We start from the raw sequence: 12,991 nt of genomic DNA, 5'->3' as shown, positions 1-12,991 counted from the left end.
AATAAATAATCAGATAGGCGGATAGATATGTGTGTGCTCCCTATTGCTAACCATGCAAGTAAAAACAAGATTCCTCCCTAATCAATATCTGCTGTTGCATCTGTACACTAATTAATGAGGATTTCAGGACTTTTTGATAAATGATGTTTTTTTTTTTTCCTGAGTGGTTTCCGGGTTTATTTAAGTAATCTGTTTTGTCAACTCTTTTTAACATAAGAATGGTACTAATGAAATAATCATTTATTAGGTCTTTCTTGTAATTGTCTACAGAGGTTACGAGGAGCTTCTGCTTAGAAAGCCAGACTTATGTATTTCTGTCCCTGTTACAAACATTTCTGTCACTAGTGGCTCCTTGATTTTCCTGGAACACTACCACTGGGACATCATTCTTGAGGGCTTTGATTACTTGTATATTTAACAACTCATTGATAAAAATAATATACCCCTTTCGAAAAGGCTAGTTCCTTAAAAACACTATGGGCTTTCTCCCTAAATCCTTATCAGCCTACATCTTTGAGGGAGTTAAATGATACTTAGCAGAGACCAAATCTTTTTGGGAATGGTACGTAATGGTCCTGAAGCCACGGGCCAAATAGTAAAAAAGAGGTGCAGAAATTAGGAATAGGAAAACACTGAAAATGTAGCCCACACGAAAGAAGGAAGGGCAGGAGGGAGGAAGGAAGCAAAGGAAGTAAGAAAATAGAAAAAAACTTGACTTGAACTCTACTATTCACCTTGGAAAAATCATAATCTCTAAGATCCTCAGCTATCCTACCTGTAAAATGGGAGTGAAAAAAATGTGACTTCCTCACAGGCACTTTAATGGCAGATCTTGATGTGCCATGTACGGCATGACACAACACATGGCATGGTTTTCTACTTGGCATTAGTTGCCTGTGTTCAGCCCCAATTATGCATTCTGTAATATAAACATTCATCTTAAAAAGACTGCCCACAGCTTCAAAATACGGACCCACAAATCCTATCTACCTTTTTTGGTCTGGAAGCATTTCCCATATTCTTAACCCAAAGAACCAACTCGCAGTTTTTAGCCACCTTTGTGTACCTACAGGCTCAGAAAGCTTACTGTGCGCTCTGAGGACCTGAGTTCTGTAAAACCTCTGTTTAAACAAGGAAGCCTCTTTTAAGTCCTGTTTCAGTCCGGTGCCTTTGGTCAAGGTGGAAACTAAAATTGAAAACGGATAGATGTTTTACATTTAAATGGGTTTAACGTAAATGTGCATTAAGCCATTTAATGGACCGGCGCACAAATATCTTTTGCAAACTTGGTACACGTGAGCACATATACAGGAACTGTTCACGTCTCCCAGAGAAATAAGGTGCAGACCCAAAATTTTAAGCAGTTATCCTGAGTCCTCTCACTCGAAAGAAAATGTAATGGCTTTAAGGGAATTGCTCTAATGATATCATGGCATCTGCACCGGCTGGCCAGAGCGCAGTGTATGTCACTGTAGTTCAATTTAACAAGAAATAAGCTGCTCCCTGGAGAATCGAAACTCCCTGGTCTTGCACAAAGAAAATTGAATTTTGGAGGTCACACTTTGGGGTAGGTTACCAGAGGGAGAGGCCGAGCATTCCTGCTGTCATATGCTCTGGGAGGTCGGTGCTTGCCCCCAGCAAATCGCCACCCGAGGTCTGGGCCGCCTCGACGCCCTCAGCCGGGAAGGGAGCCCTCGCAGGCCCCCTGGGGAAGGGCCAGGGACAGATCCCCTGCGGAGGGCTCAGGGCCAGGTCCCCGGGGAAGGCTCAGGGACAGGTCCCCCGGGGAAGGGCCAGGGCCAGGTCCCCCGGAGAAGTGCCAGGGACAGGTCCCCCAAGGAGGGGCTCAGGGACAGGTCCCCTGGGGAAGGGCTCAGGGACAGGTCCCCCGGGGAGGGCTCAGGGACAGGTCCCCTGGGGAAGAGCCAGGGACAGGTCCCCTGGGGAAGGGAAAGGGCCAGGGACAGGTCCCCAGGGGGGGGCTCAGGGACAGGTCCCCTGGGGAGGGCTCAGGGACAGGTTCCCTGGGGAAGGGCCAGGGACAGAGACACGAAGGGTGGTGGGGTCCTCGCAGGTCCCCCGGGGAGGGCTCAGGGACCGGGACAGGAGGGTGGCGGGATCCTCGCAGGTCCCCGGGGGAGGGGCGAGGGACCGGGACAGGGAGGCCCCCCGGGAGGGGCCAGGGACCGGGACAGCAGGGCGGGGGGCCCGGCAGGCCCCAGACACAGCAAGTTGTGCGCGGCCGGGTGCGGAGCAGGCTGCGGGCGGGGGCGGCGGGGTCCGAGGGGTCGGAGGGGTCGGAGGCCCCGGCAGCCCGGCCTGAGCGCCCCACGGCCCTGGCCCCGCAGCAACACGTGGGGGCGCCGCCCCTCCGCCCCTCCGCCCCTCCGCCCCTCCGCCCCTCCGCCCCCTCCGCCCCTCCGCCCCCTCCGCCCGGAGTTCCTGCGGGGCGTCCGCTCGGCCCGGGGAGCGGCGGGCGACTCTGGGGGCGCCTCCTGCAGCCCTGAGCTGGGCAGCCCCGCGCCCCGCGCCCGCGCACACGCCCCCCCAGACCCGCCCCGGCCGCGCGGGACCCGAGCCGCGGGCGGGATGCCGGCCCCGGGAGGGCGGCGCGGGCTCCGGGCACCGGGCACCGGGCGGCTCCGCGGCGGGCGCCCCCCGCCGGCCCACGACCCGCACCGCTGGGCGCCGCCGGCTCGGAGCCCGCCTCTACTCACCCGGGCTGCGCGCGGAGTCCGGCCGCCAGCGCCAACCCGCCGCCCCATCCCACGAACACTGCGGCGCCCCCAGAGTGTGCAATGCGGAGCCCCGCCAGCGCGCAGCCCCAGCCGGGGAGCGCCGGGAGGGAGCGGAGGGGGCGGGGCCGGGCCGGGGGCGGGGCCGCGAGGGCGGGGCCGGGAGGGAGGGAGGGAGGGAGACGGGGCGGGGCCAGTAGGGGCGGGGCCAGGACGGGGGGCCCGCGCCACCCCCCCCCGCCGGGTCCCCGCCGCGCCCCTTACCCCCGCCTGCCCGCCTGCCTCGCGGGCCGCGCTCCAATCAGCGCGGGGGGGGGGGCTGAGCCCTCGGCGGGCGGCGCTCGCCCCAGGTGGGGGAGCCCGGCCCGAGCCCCAGCCCCAGCCCCAGCCCGCGAACTCCTGCCGGCTGGGCGCGCCGACCTGGACTCGCACACCTGCCGCGAGGCCCGCCCCGGGAGCGGTGTTTGCTCACGTGGCACCGCGCCCTCCGGGGTCCCCCCGGGTCCCCGCAGCCCCCCCCCGGTCCCGCTCCCGCAGACTCCAGGGTCCCCGCAGACCCCCCCCGTCCCGCTCCCGCAGCCCCCCCGGGTCCCCGCAGCGCCCCCCTCCCCGTCCCGCTCCCACAGACTCCAGGGTCCCCGCAGACCCCCCCCCCCGTCCCGCTCCCGCAGCCCCCCCGGGTCCCCGCAGCGCCCCCCCCGTCCCGCTCCCGCAGACTCCAGGGTTCCCGCAGCCTCCCCCCGTCCCGCTCCCGCAGACTCCAGGGTCCCCGCAAACCCCCCCCCCCGGTCCCGCTCCCGCAGCCCCCCCCCCCGGGTCCCCGCAGCGCCCCCCCCCCGGTCCCGCTCCCGCAGACTCCAGGGTTCCCGCAGCCTCCCCCCGTCCCGCTCCCGCAGACTCCAGGGTCCCCGCAAACCCCCCCCCCGGTCCCGCTCCCGCAGCCCCCCCCCCGGGTCCCCGCAGCGCCCCCCCCGGTCCCGCTCCCGCAGCCCCCCCGGGTCCCCGCAGCCACCCCCGTCCCGCTCCCGCAGACTCCAGGGTTCCCGCAGACGCTCCCCGTCCCGCTCCCGCAGCCCCCCCCGGGTCCCCGCAGCGCCCCCCCCGTCCCGCTCCCGCAGACTCCAGGGTCCCCGCAAACCCCCCCGGTTCCGCTCCCGCAGCCCCCCCCCGGGTCCCCGCAGCGCCCCCCCCCCGGTCCCGCTCCCGCAGACTCCAGGGTTCCCGCAGACGCTCCCCGTCCCGCTCCCGCAGCCCCCCCGAGTCCCCGCAGCCCCCCCCGTCCCGCTCCCGCAGACTCCAGGGTTCCCGCAGACGCTCCCCGTCCCGCTCCCGCAGCCCCCCGGGTCCCCGCAGCCCCCCCCCGTCCCGCTCCCGCAGACTCCAGGGTTCCCGAAGACGCTCCCCGTCCCGCTCCCGCAGCCCCCCCGGCTCCCGCAGACTCCCCCCCGGTCCCCGCAGCCCCCCGGGTCCCGCTCCCCCCCCCCGGGTCCCCCCGCCCCCCCGCGGGGCCGCGCGGAAGCCGCAGCACCTGCGAGCTGCAAGCCAGCGGCGCTGCGAGCCGGGCGGACCCCGACAGGAGAGCGGGCGCCCCGCGGCGGGAGGAAGCGGGGAGGCGGCGGGCACCGGGGCTCCGGGCAGGCGGGACCTCGGGCCGCTGCCGGCCGCGCGCCCACGTGGCGCCCCCGCCCCCGCCCCCAGGCTCCCGGGAGGCACCGAGTTTACCCTCCCCCGATGTGAACCCGGGTCCCCTGGACTAGACGATTGGACCTAAAGCCTCGGAGGGGGAAGGGCGCAGGGCGCGGCGTGGACCGGGAGGCCCCTCTCCTCCTTGGACTTTGTTTTTCAAGCGTCTTCCCAGGTAGGCCTGCTCCGACCCCTCCTGCTCCCGGAATCTACTTCCTCTCAACGGAAAAAAGATCTTTCTTAATTTTTCTATTTAAATTCAATCTAATTAGCGTATGGCGTATTATTAGTTTCAGAAGAATATAGCGATTCCTCAGTTGCAGACAACACCCAGTGCTCAATACAACTGCCCTCCTTAATGCCCATCACACAACGACCCCCACAACTGCCCTCCTTAGTGCCCATCACACAACGACCCCCACAACTGCTCTCCTTAGTGCCCATTACACAATTACCCCCCACAACTGCTCTCCTTAGTGCCCATCACACAATTACCCCCCCAAGTGCCCTCCTTAGTGCCCATCACACAATTACCCCCCACAACTGCCCTCCTTAATGCCCATCACACAATTACCCCCCACAACTGCCCTCCTTAATGTCCATCACACAATTACCCCCCACCTCTCCTCCAAGCAACCCTCAATTTGTTCCCCATACTTAAGAGTCTCTTTATCTCTCTCTTTCCGGCTTATTTTCTTTCCCTTCCCCTATGGTCATCTGGTTTGCTTCTCAAATACCTTTTTTTAAAACTCCCCTCCCATTCCCTCTGTTTGGAAGGGACTTGGATGAGATAGTTTTGATTAACAGCTCCTGGACTTCAGAAAAATTATCTCTTCTTTAGTTCTGTGCACCGGTGTGTGCAGACCCGGTTCCCAGGCAGAAGTACTCAGCTCTCCTGTAGACGCACAGGCCCCGAGGTGCCTCACTGCCGGGCTCAGCCCAGGGAGTGAGCTGAACCGGGGAGTGAGCTGGACGGGGGAGTGAGCTGGACAGGAATGGGTCCGGGAAGCCTGGGAGTGGCCCTGGGCTACTAGGCAGAGGACCTGGCAACTTACAGTGGGGCACTTCTGACAGCATGTGCTGCTTGTCATCCCTGTCACTCTTTGAGTTTCCAGGGAATTCCTTTTGCAGAGTTCCCATCCGTGCACCCAGTTCACTTGATTTTTTTGCAAAACTGGCTCAGCTCATAGTTTAGTCAAAACTTAATATTTGGGTTCAAAATGAAGTTCAGCATATTCCATGCACTTCATGAGACTCTGAGTTGAGTCCCCGGCAGAGATAGAATCCTTAGGCTCTCTTTTCAAATTTGTGTTTTTAAAGAATGATAGATATGTCCTTGAAATGTCAGCAGTGGTTATCTCCGTGTGCTAGGAAAATAGATAATTTTTTTTTTGGTCTTCTTCCTTATACTTTATTTTCCAAAGAACATGTGATACTTACTAATCAGGAAAAAATTTAAATATGTTAATTCCCAATGCACAATATTCTTCAGGCATCATAAAAGCTAATATATTCAATCTTTCTTCTACTTTACCCTTCGCATTTTATCAATCGCTAAATCCATAACTTCTGTCTCCTGGAATAGTTTTCAGAACTGTCCTCCTCTGTGACTCAAATGCCACTGCAACACCCCTGTCATTTCTTACCGGCTTCAGCCCTAACTCCTCTGCCCCCCAAGCAGTCCCCATACTGCCTCCTCTCTTTAAGGTAATCATGCCACTGAAAACCTTAAAACCTGGGAAGCCTGGGTGGCTCAGTAGGTTGGACTCCTGGTTTCAGCCCCGGTGATGATCTCAGGTCGTGGGGTCAAGCCCCACATTGAGCTCCGCGCTCAGCGTGGAGTCTGCTTGGGATTCTCTGCCTCTCCCTCACCCTCTCCCTCGGCCCCTCTTCCCCCTCCTGAATGAATGAATGAATGAATGAATGTCAAAAGAAAAAAAAAGAAGCTAATGGGCACCTAGATGGCTCAGTCAGTTAAGCATCTGCCTTCTGCTCACATAATGATCTCAGCATCCTGGGATCAAGTCCCATATCGGACTCCCTGCTCAGTGGGGAGTCTGGTTCTCTCCCTCTCCCTCTGCCCCTCCTCCTGCTCTCTCTCTCTCTCTTGCTCTCTCACTTTCTCGCTCTCTCAAATAAATGTTTTTTTTTTTTAAAGTTTAAAATCCATGAGTCCCCCAACTCCATTGCTATGAAGTTCACACCCAGCCTCGTTGGCAAGGCCCTTCCTTCGCAGCCTGACCCAGCCTTCCATGCTGGCCTCATCTCCTGCCGCCCACCCCACTTCTCCACGCGGGATGGTCCTGCCTCCCTGCAACCTTCTGTCCTTCGCACGTGTGTTCTGTGACTTCACATGTCTGCGGCTAAGGCTGTACAGCGTTGGAATGCTGCTCCTCTCTTCCTCCCGTACCCCTTCCCCAGCCCCCAAGCAGGTCCTACCTCTGCTTCAAGACCCATTTCAAATATCACCTTTTTAAAGAAGTCTTCAAAACTGACAGAGGCAGAGTTAGCAGCTCCTCCTCTCTGTACTTCAATAGCAAGTACTTTATTTATCCAACAACTGTTTATGCAACTCCTATGATGTGCCAGCCACAACGAAGCAAACATGCATCGTATTTACCCTGCTGAAACACACCATGAGAGAGACAAGCATGGAATCAAGTCACACAAATAAATGATTGCAAACTGAGATAAGTGTGATGAAACCACTTCGTGTGCAAAAAAAAAAAAATGCATGGTTTACTTTGAACATTCGCCAACCATAATTCTTACCACATTGTGTTATAATCTGTTGATTGTCCAAAGTTCTATCTGTGTATTCGTATATTCATCTACAACACAGTCCCTGGCCCATAGTACATGCTTAGTAAAACTTTTTAAATAAATGGATGAATAAGTAAGTGGGTATTTAAATCCTCATGGAGCATCTTATATCATGTATTTATATGGTATTATTGTATAAGATCTAAAAGACTTTAGTTCTGAGTTTTTAAAATTCATTATCATTAGGTCCTTGTCTCATCTTTATAATTTGGTTCTCCCAAAATAAATTACCTAATTTCTTCTCATTTGATGTCACATTTAGAAGCTATAGCTAATGTACTATTTATAGATTAGCTATTCTTGCCAGAAGAAATTTATTCTTTTGTTATAAAGAAAGAATTTATTTGTTATAAACTTGGCTTTTAACATATAAAAATCCAGTTTCAAGATACAAAGCTAAAAGACAAAGTACAATCCATAAAAGAATAAATAAATTGGACTTTGTCAAAATTAAAATGAGGGAATGAAAAGAAAGACTGGGAGAAAATATTCACAAATCATATAGCTGACACAGGACTTGTAGCCAATGTATATGAAGAATTCTCAAAATTCAACAACGACCAAAGCAACCAACCAAATTTTCTAAATAGCCAAAGGATTTAAACAGACATTTTACTAAAGAAGACTTACAGATGACAAGTAACAACCAAAAAGATGTTCAATATCCTTCATCATTAGTAAAATGCTAATTAAAACCTCAATGACCTACTGCCATACACTCCATAGAGTGGCTGAAAACACATACACATGCAACCGATAATGCCAAATGCTGATGAGGGACGCAGAGCAACGAGAACGTCCTGCACACTGCTGGTGCGAATGCCACTCTAAAAACAGTTTCAAAGTTTTTGTAAAGTTCAATATATCCTTAGCCATATGGCCAATATTCCCGCTCCTAGATATTTACCCAAGTGAAATGAAAGGCCTACGTTCATACAAAAACCTGTTACCAAATTTTTATAGTAATTTTATGATTAAAATCTTTAACAACCCCAAAGTCCCTCAACTGGAGAATAAATAAAACTGTAGTACATCGTGAGAATAGGATATGACTCAGTAATAAAAGGCACAGACTCTGGGTACAAACATCATCTAACTCAACACATCGTGTTAAGTGAAGGAAAACAGGCTCAAAAAGCTCACTGGGTGGGGATGGCACAGCAGTGAAATAAAAGCACTACAGGTTTTTCATGATGACGGAGCCACACAGTTTAAGGTCTAGATGATCTACTTTTATATGAGGCAGTCATTTACACCATCGTTATTTCACATTGCTTGTCACACAGAGCTAAGCCTCATTTTCCCTAAAATAATGAGTGCAGAAGGTAATCAATTAATGAAGATTTCACTAAATGTAGTCTTCAAACAAGAAGAAGCTGTGACTACCACCTCATTCACTGAAATATCGCCGGTGCCTCACACAATGCCAGTGCACGAGTGCGGACTCGATAAATATTAGTTAAATAAATAAACATAAGAATAAAGATAAAGTTGCAATTTTATAGGAATATAACCCCAAAAAAGGAGTATAACAAAATTTTCCATTCAGATGAGTGTTTTCCACATCCAAAGTAGCTACTTTGGTGCATTACATTTTTCACTCCAGTGACACTGCTCCTATTTCAAATGTATTCCTTTTCTCTTTTCTGCTTATTAAAATATTGCCCTTTCTTTAAGTAAAATTGTTTTCCTTAAATAAATTATTCACTCTTTTTCTTTCTCTCAATGAGCAAATAATAAATTTAACATGTTTTAACATTTTACTCATTTTTCAACATCCCAGTGTCTAATTTATCTTCTTTTCCTCTATCACAAATATCAGAAATTTATATAACAGGCACACAGTAAAAATAAAAACCCAGATTTTATGCAAAGCATGAGAGATTTGGGCTCAAAAAACCACCATATTTCCAGATGTATCACTAAAAGTAATTTTCATTTATTGGACACTGATGGTTGACATTAAGCTCTTGAAATATCATTAAAATATTTCTGCTCTAACCAGTTTGCACAGTCAAGTGACTTTTAAAAAATCATTTACAGCTAAGCTGCTGTTATGGAATTTATTATAAAGAACTCAGTTTTCTCTAGCAGTTTTTCTACTAGGAAACAGTAATCCTGGCTGCTAGCAGAGACCCCTCAATTGCTTTAAGACATCAATCAGTTTTATACCTTGTTTCTATCAGGGAGCACAGGGAGCACTTTTTGCATAAACACGAAAAGATCCTACGAGGAATTGATGCTGTAATTTTTCACGTAAAGAAAGTTGTCTCCTAATGACCATCTGACAATGGGAGAGGAAGTTGAGGGAGATGGACAGATATACGTAAACTAAACAAGATATTGTAAAAAATGAATCCAGAAAGGTCTAAAAGTTTCATTACCTTCCTTCCCAGTTTCTGTCACTGTATCTGAGATAATCAAGTGTTGGTTCAATTTTTGCCTCTGATCTTAATTCTGTGTTCAGGGCCAAGAAAAAATGAGAGCTTCTTCTCTCATCCCCATTGCTGATACCTATAATTCCATGATCAGAGCAAATTTCCTTAGCCAGATGGCAAAGAGGGTTTATCCTTAATTGAGTGCTAATCTGGAACTCTGGTTATGGCTACAGGAAACACTCTTGACAAGGATCATGAGGGCAATCTGATGGGTCCATTAGCAAACCTTTGGTGAAGGAGAGCAATTATAATTTCAGGTTTAGCCATGCGCAGATTGAGGGGCTGCAAACATCCGGATAAGGTTACCTGGAAGATAGTTGGATATGCAGGCCCCAAACTCATTTTTAAGATTTGTGTGTAAAACTTAAACTCTCACCTCTGTCTACTTGTGTCCATAGCAGACATTGTGAACCAGTCATGTGCTTGTTCCTTCCGAGCCCACACATGGCCTTGGCACCCTTCTGAGTTCACCACTCCTCGTAGCTACCACCAATAGATAGCTGTTGGAACAAGACATGAAAAAGTATAGGATTAATCCAAGGTCAGCACTCAGTGGGCTAGTACGACAGGACAATAGCTCAGGAAGCTGTTTATGCTCACAAGGGCATTATTCAAGTGACTGGCCATGTTGTCTACGTTGGATAAAGAAAGAAAAAGTCATGGATGGACTTAAGAATGATTTCTTTTTTTCCCTTGTCAATCCCAAGAATTGAGGCCAACACAATGTCCTGTGTTAACCAATTCTTACATCAGGCATACTTTTCTACCCCTAGGTTAAACACTGCTGAGACCAAACAAAAATAGCCTAACTTTTTGCTCTAAGGACCACCTGCTCCTGGAAAATAAGATGGTGAGCCTATTAAACTGCTTTCATTTCAAGGCTAACTTCTCATCAAGTGAGTACCTCAAGACTCTCGCCTCACTGTGCCTTCCAAATGTAGTATGTCATAACCTCTGCCCATTCCAGCCAGTCCCTACTTTTCAAGACTTGCCTTGAAATCCCAGCCAAGATTCTAAAAACTTCATAAATACCTGTGGAAGTAATTGAAGGTTACCCAGATGAGAGCGTGGCTGTTTATTCACAGCTTGCTATAGCAAGATAGCTAAGCACTGATAGAAGGGCGGTAAAGCTTTATAGTTTAAAAAAATGGTCGGGGTGCAGGGGAGGCTTTGGGTATGCTCTGATGGGAAGCTATTGTCATGGAGAAGCTGGGGGTGGGCCAAGAAGAAGCAGGGCATCCTATGTGACTAGTTTGAAGAGCACATGTAGCTTTCCGTGCTTGGTCCTGAGCCGGGGAGGTGGGGGAAGAGTTAGAGGGGCTGTCAGTCATTGACCAGTCCTGATCATTTGGGGCCAATTGCTGCAGAGGTTATGGTTTGGCTTCCTGGACTAGCTGCTGCAGAAGTTGTGAGTCAGAGTTCTATGGGTATATATGATCTAGCCATTGGCCATTTGTATGTTCAGTCTCTCCTACCAGACCCTGATTTTCCAAATTTGAGTCTCTATTGAACTGCCCAGGAAGAGTCCATATTGCAGTAGAGCTAATAAATTTAGCTTTTCTTGATCTACAGGTTTTCCTGGCAGTCTTCTGAAGAGTCAACAGGAACAGTTCATATACGTAATACTGTATGTTGGATGTTGTCATATCTATCTCCTGCTTTTTTCCCAATCTTCCTTCCAACAAGGAAGCAGGATTTTCCAATAAGATTGTAGCAACACATCTATGTCCAGTGTCCTCTGGGAAGGATCTGACTGTCCCACCTTGGGAGATTTTTGAATACCACAGGCTCCTAAGGCCTAACTTCCAGGATCCCAGCAGTCAGTCCTTCCTTTTTGGTGGAAAGGCATAAGGCACAGTCTTGCACGTCTAACACAAAAGCAATCCTTTGTTAGCAGTCTCCATGACAGGTAGATTGGGCTAAGGGAGAGGTGTCATAAGGGTGACCCTGTGAAAGTACTTAGAATAATCAAATCTGTAAATGTTAAAATTCCCTGGAATTCTTTGTTAAAAGAATAGCAGTGGGTTTTGCTGACAGAGCAAATTCATTCATTTTACTAAATATTGAACAAAAAGTGCATCCTAGAGGTTGGAAAGACAATGATGAGCAAAACAAAACATAGCTGATGCCATGTTTCATTGAGCTTTCAGCCTAGTGAGAGACAAAGTCTTGATCAAATAATCTAGCACATAAATATGCAATATGAGCGTGTTAACAGGAGAATCGAGGAGGTCTTAAATCCTGAGGTCTCAGGAATTCTCGAGGGATTAAATATCAAAATGAGTTGGTCATATAATGCGCCCGAGCAGAAGGTATTCATAAGTAGACATTTAAAAACTCATCAAAAAAGCCTTCGTGGATCTCTGCTTCCAGCTAAGATGGAACCACGGGGATTGAATTTTCCTTCCCACTGGGAACAACCCACAAATTGACAATATCTATATGGAACAATTATTTGCAAGATACTGAACACCTAACAACAAAGCACAGCAACCTCTGAGGGACAGGAAACATTAACCACAACATATTTACTTATTTGCCAGATTTCTCTCTATTGGGGATGGGGGTTATACATGTGGAAAGAAGGAAGAACAGAATGGACTCCGAGGCAACTGATTAGAATTTGAGGTGTTGGTAGAAACCCATTTTATTTTTTTTTACTATATAAACTCATTTTATAATTCAGATAGATATAGAGAAGGTACACATACATATGGTTGTATGTTTGTTTTTATATACAGACATAGATCCAGATAAACATATCAATAGGGATGTAGACCTTGCCCCCTCCTTCTACTTGATGGCCTAGAAGCAATCACTTGGATCACACGCAGCACACGTGTAGGGTGAGAACACTTAGCATCAGAGGTTGATTTCTAAATTCCATTCTGCACCAAAGCACCTGCGTCTCCTTAGTAAAATGACTGGTTCTCAGGCTACGGCACGGAAAGTACATGATGAACTTGGAACATCCTGATGTGACAGAAGGTACACAGAGGCTCCAAGAATAAGAGGGACATGTCAAAAGGACACAGGAGCCAGATTAAAGGGGCTGCCCCTGGCCTAATCTGGGACAATTTGAACCTTCAGATAAATTACAGTAAAACATTATAACCATAAAATCAGAATAAATAAGTAATAATATATAATTTATAATATTGTATATAAATAATATAATGATAAATAAAAATACGACAGTCTCAGTTCAAGCTCCAACTTTCCCACCTTGAACTTCAGCCAGCAGTTTAACTCCTCTGAGTTTTAATTCCTTCCTTAATAAAATGGTGCTCATAGCAATGCGTGCACTGCAGG

General features: G+C 49.8%; 1 protein-coding gene across 4 annotated transcripts in view; it reads right to left on the bottom strand.

The window, feature by feature from the left end:
- LOC129495550 (ly6/PLAUR domain-containing protein 6) overlaps positions 1-2,837 on the bottom strand; it is a 135,977-nt gene extending 133,140 nt beyond the window's left edge. For 3 of the 4 annotated variants that reach the window (XM_055303185.1, XM_055303181.1, XM_055303180.1), the window contains exon 1: positions 2,718-2,837. The gene's annotated coding sequence lies outside the window, so the exon portion shown is untranslated. The remainder of the gene's footprint in view (positions 1-2,717) is intronic. The other variant, XM_055303184.1, reaches the window with a different exon arrangement.
- Positions 2,838-12,991: the final 10,154 nt, after the last annotated feature.

The sequence above is a fragment of the Nyctereutes procyonoides genome, unplaced genomic scaffold (assembly GCF_905146905.1).
Source record: "Nyctereutes procyonoides isolate TBG_1078 unplaced genomic scaffold, NYPRO_anot_genome, whole genome shotgun sequence".
Taxonomy (NCBI): Eukaryota; Metazoa; Chordata; class Mammalia; order Carnivora; family Canidae; genus Nyctereutes; species Nyctereutes procyonoides.
This window is presented reverse-complemented; position numbering and strand designations above follow the sequence as displayed.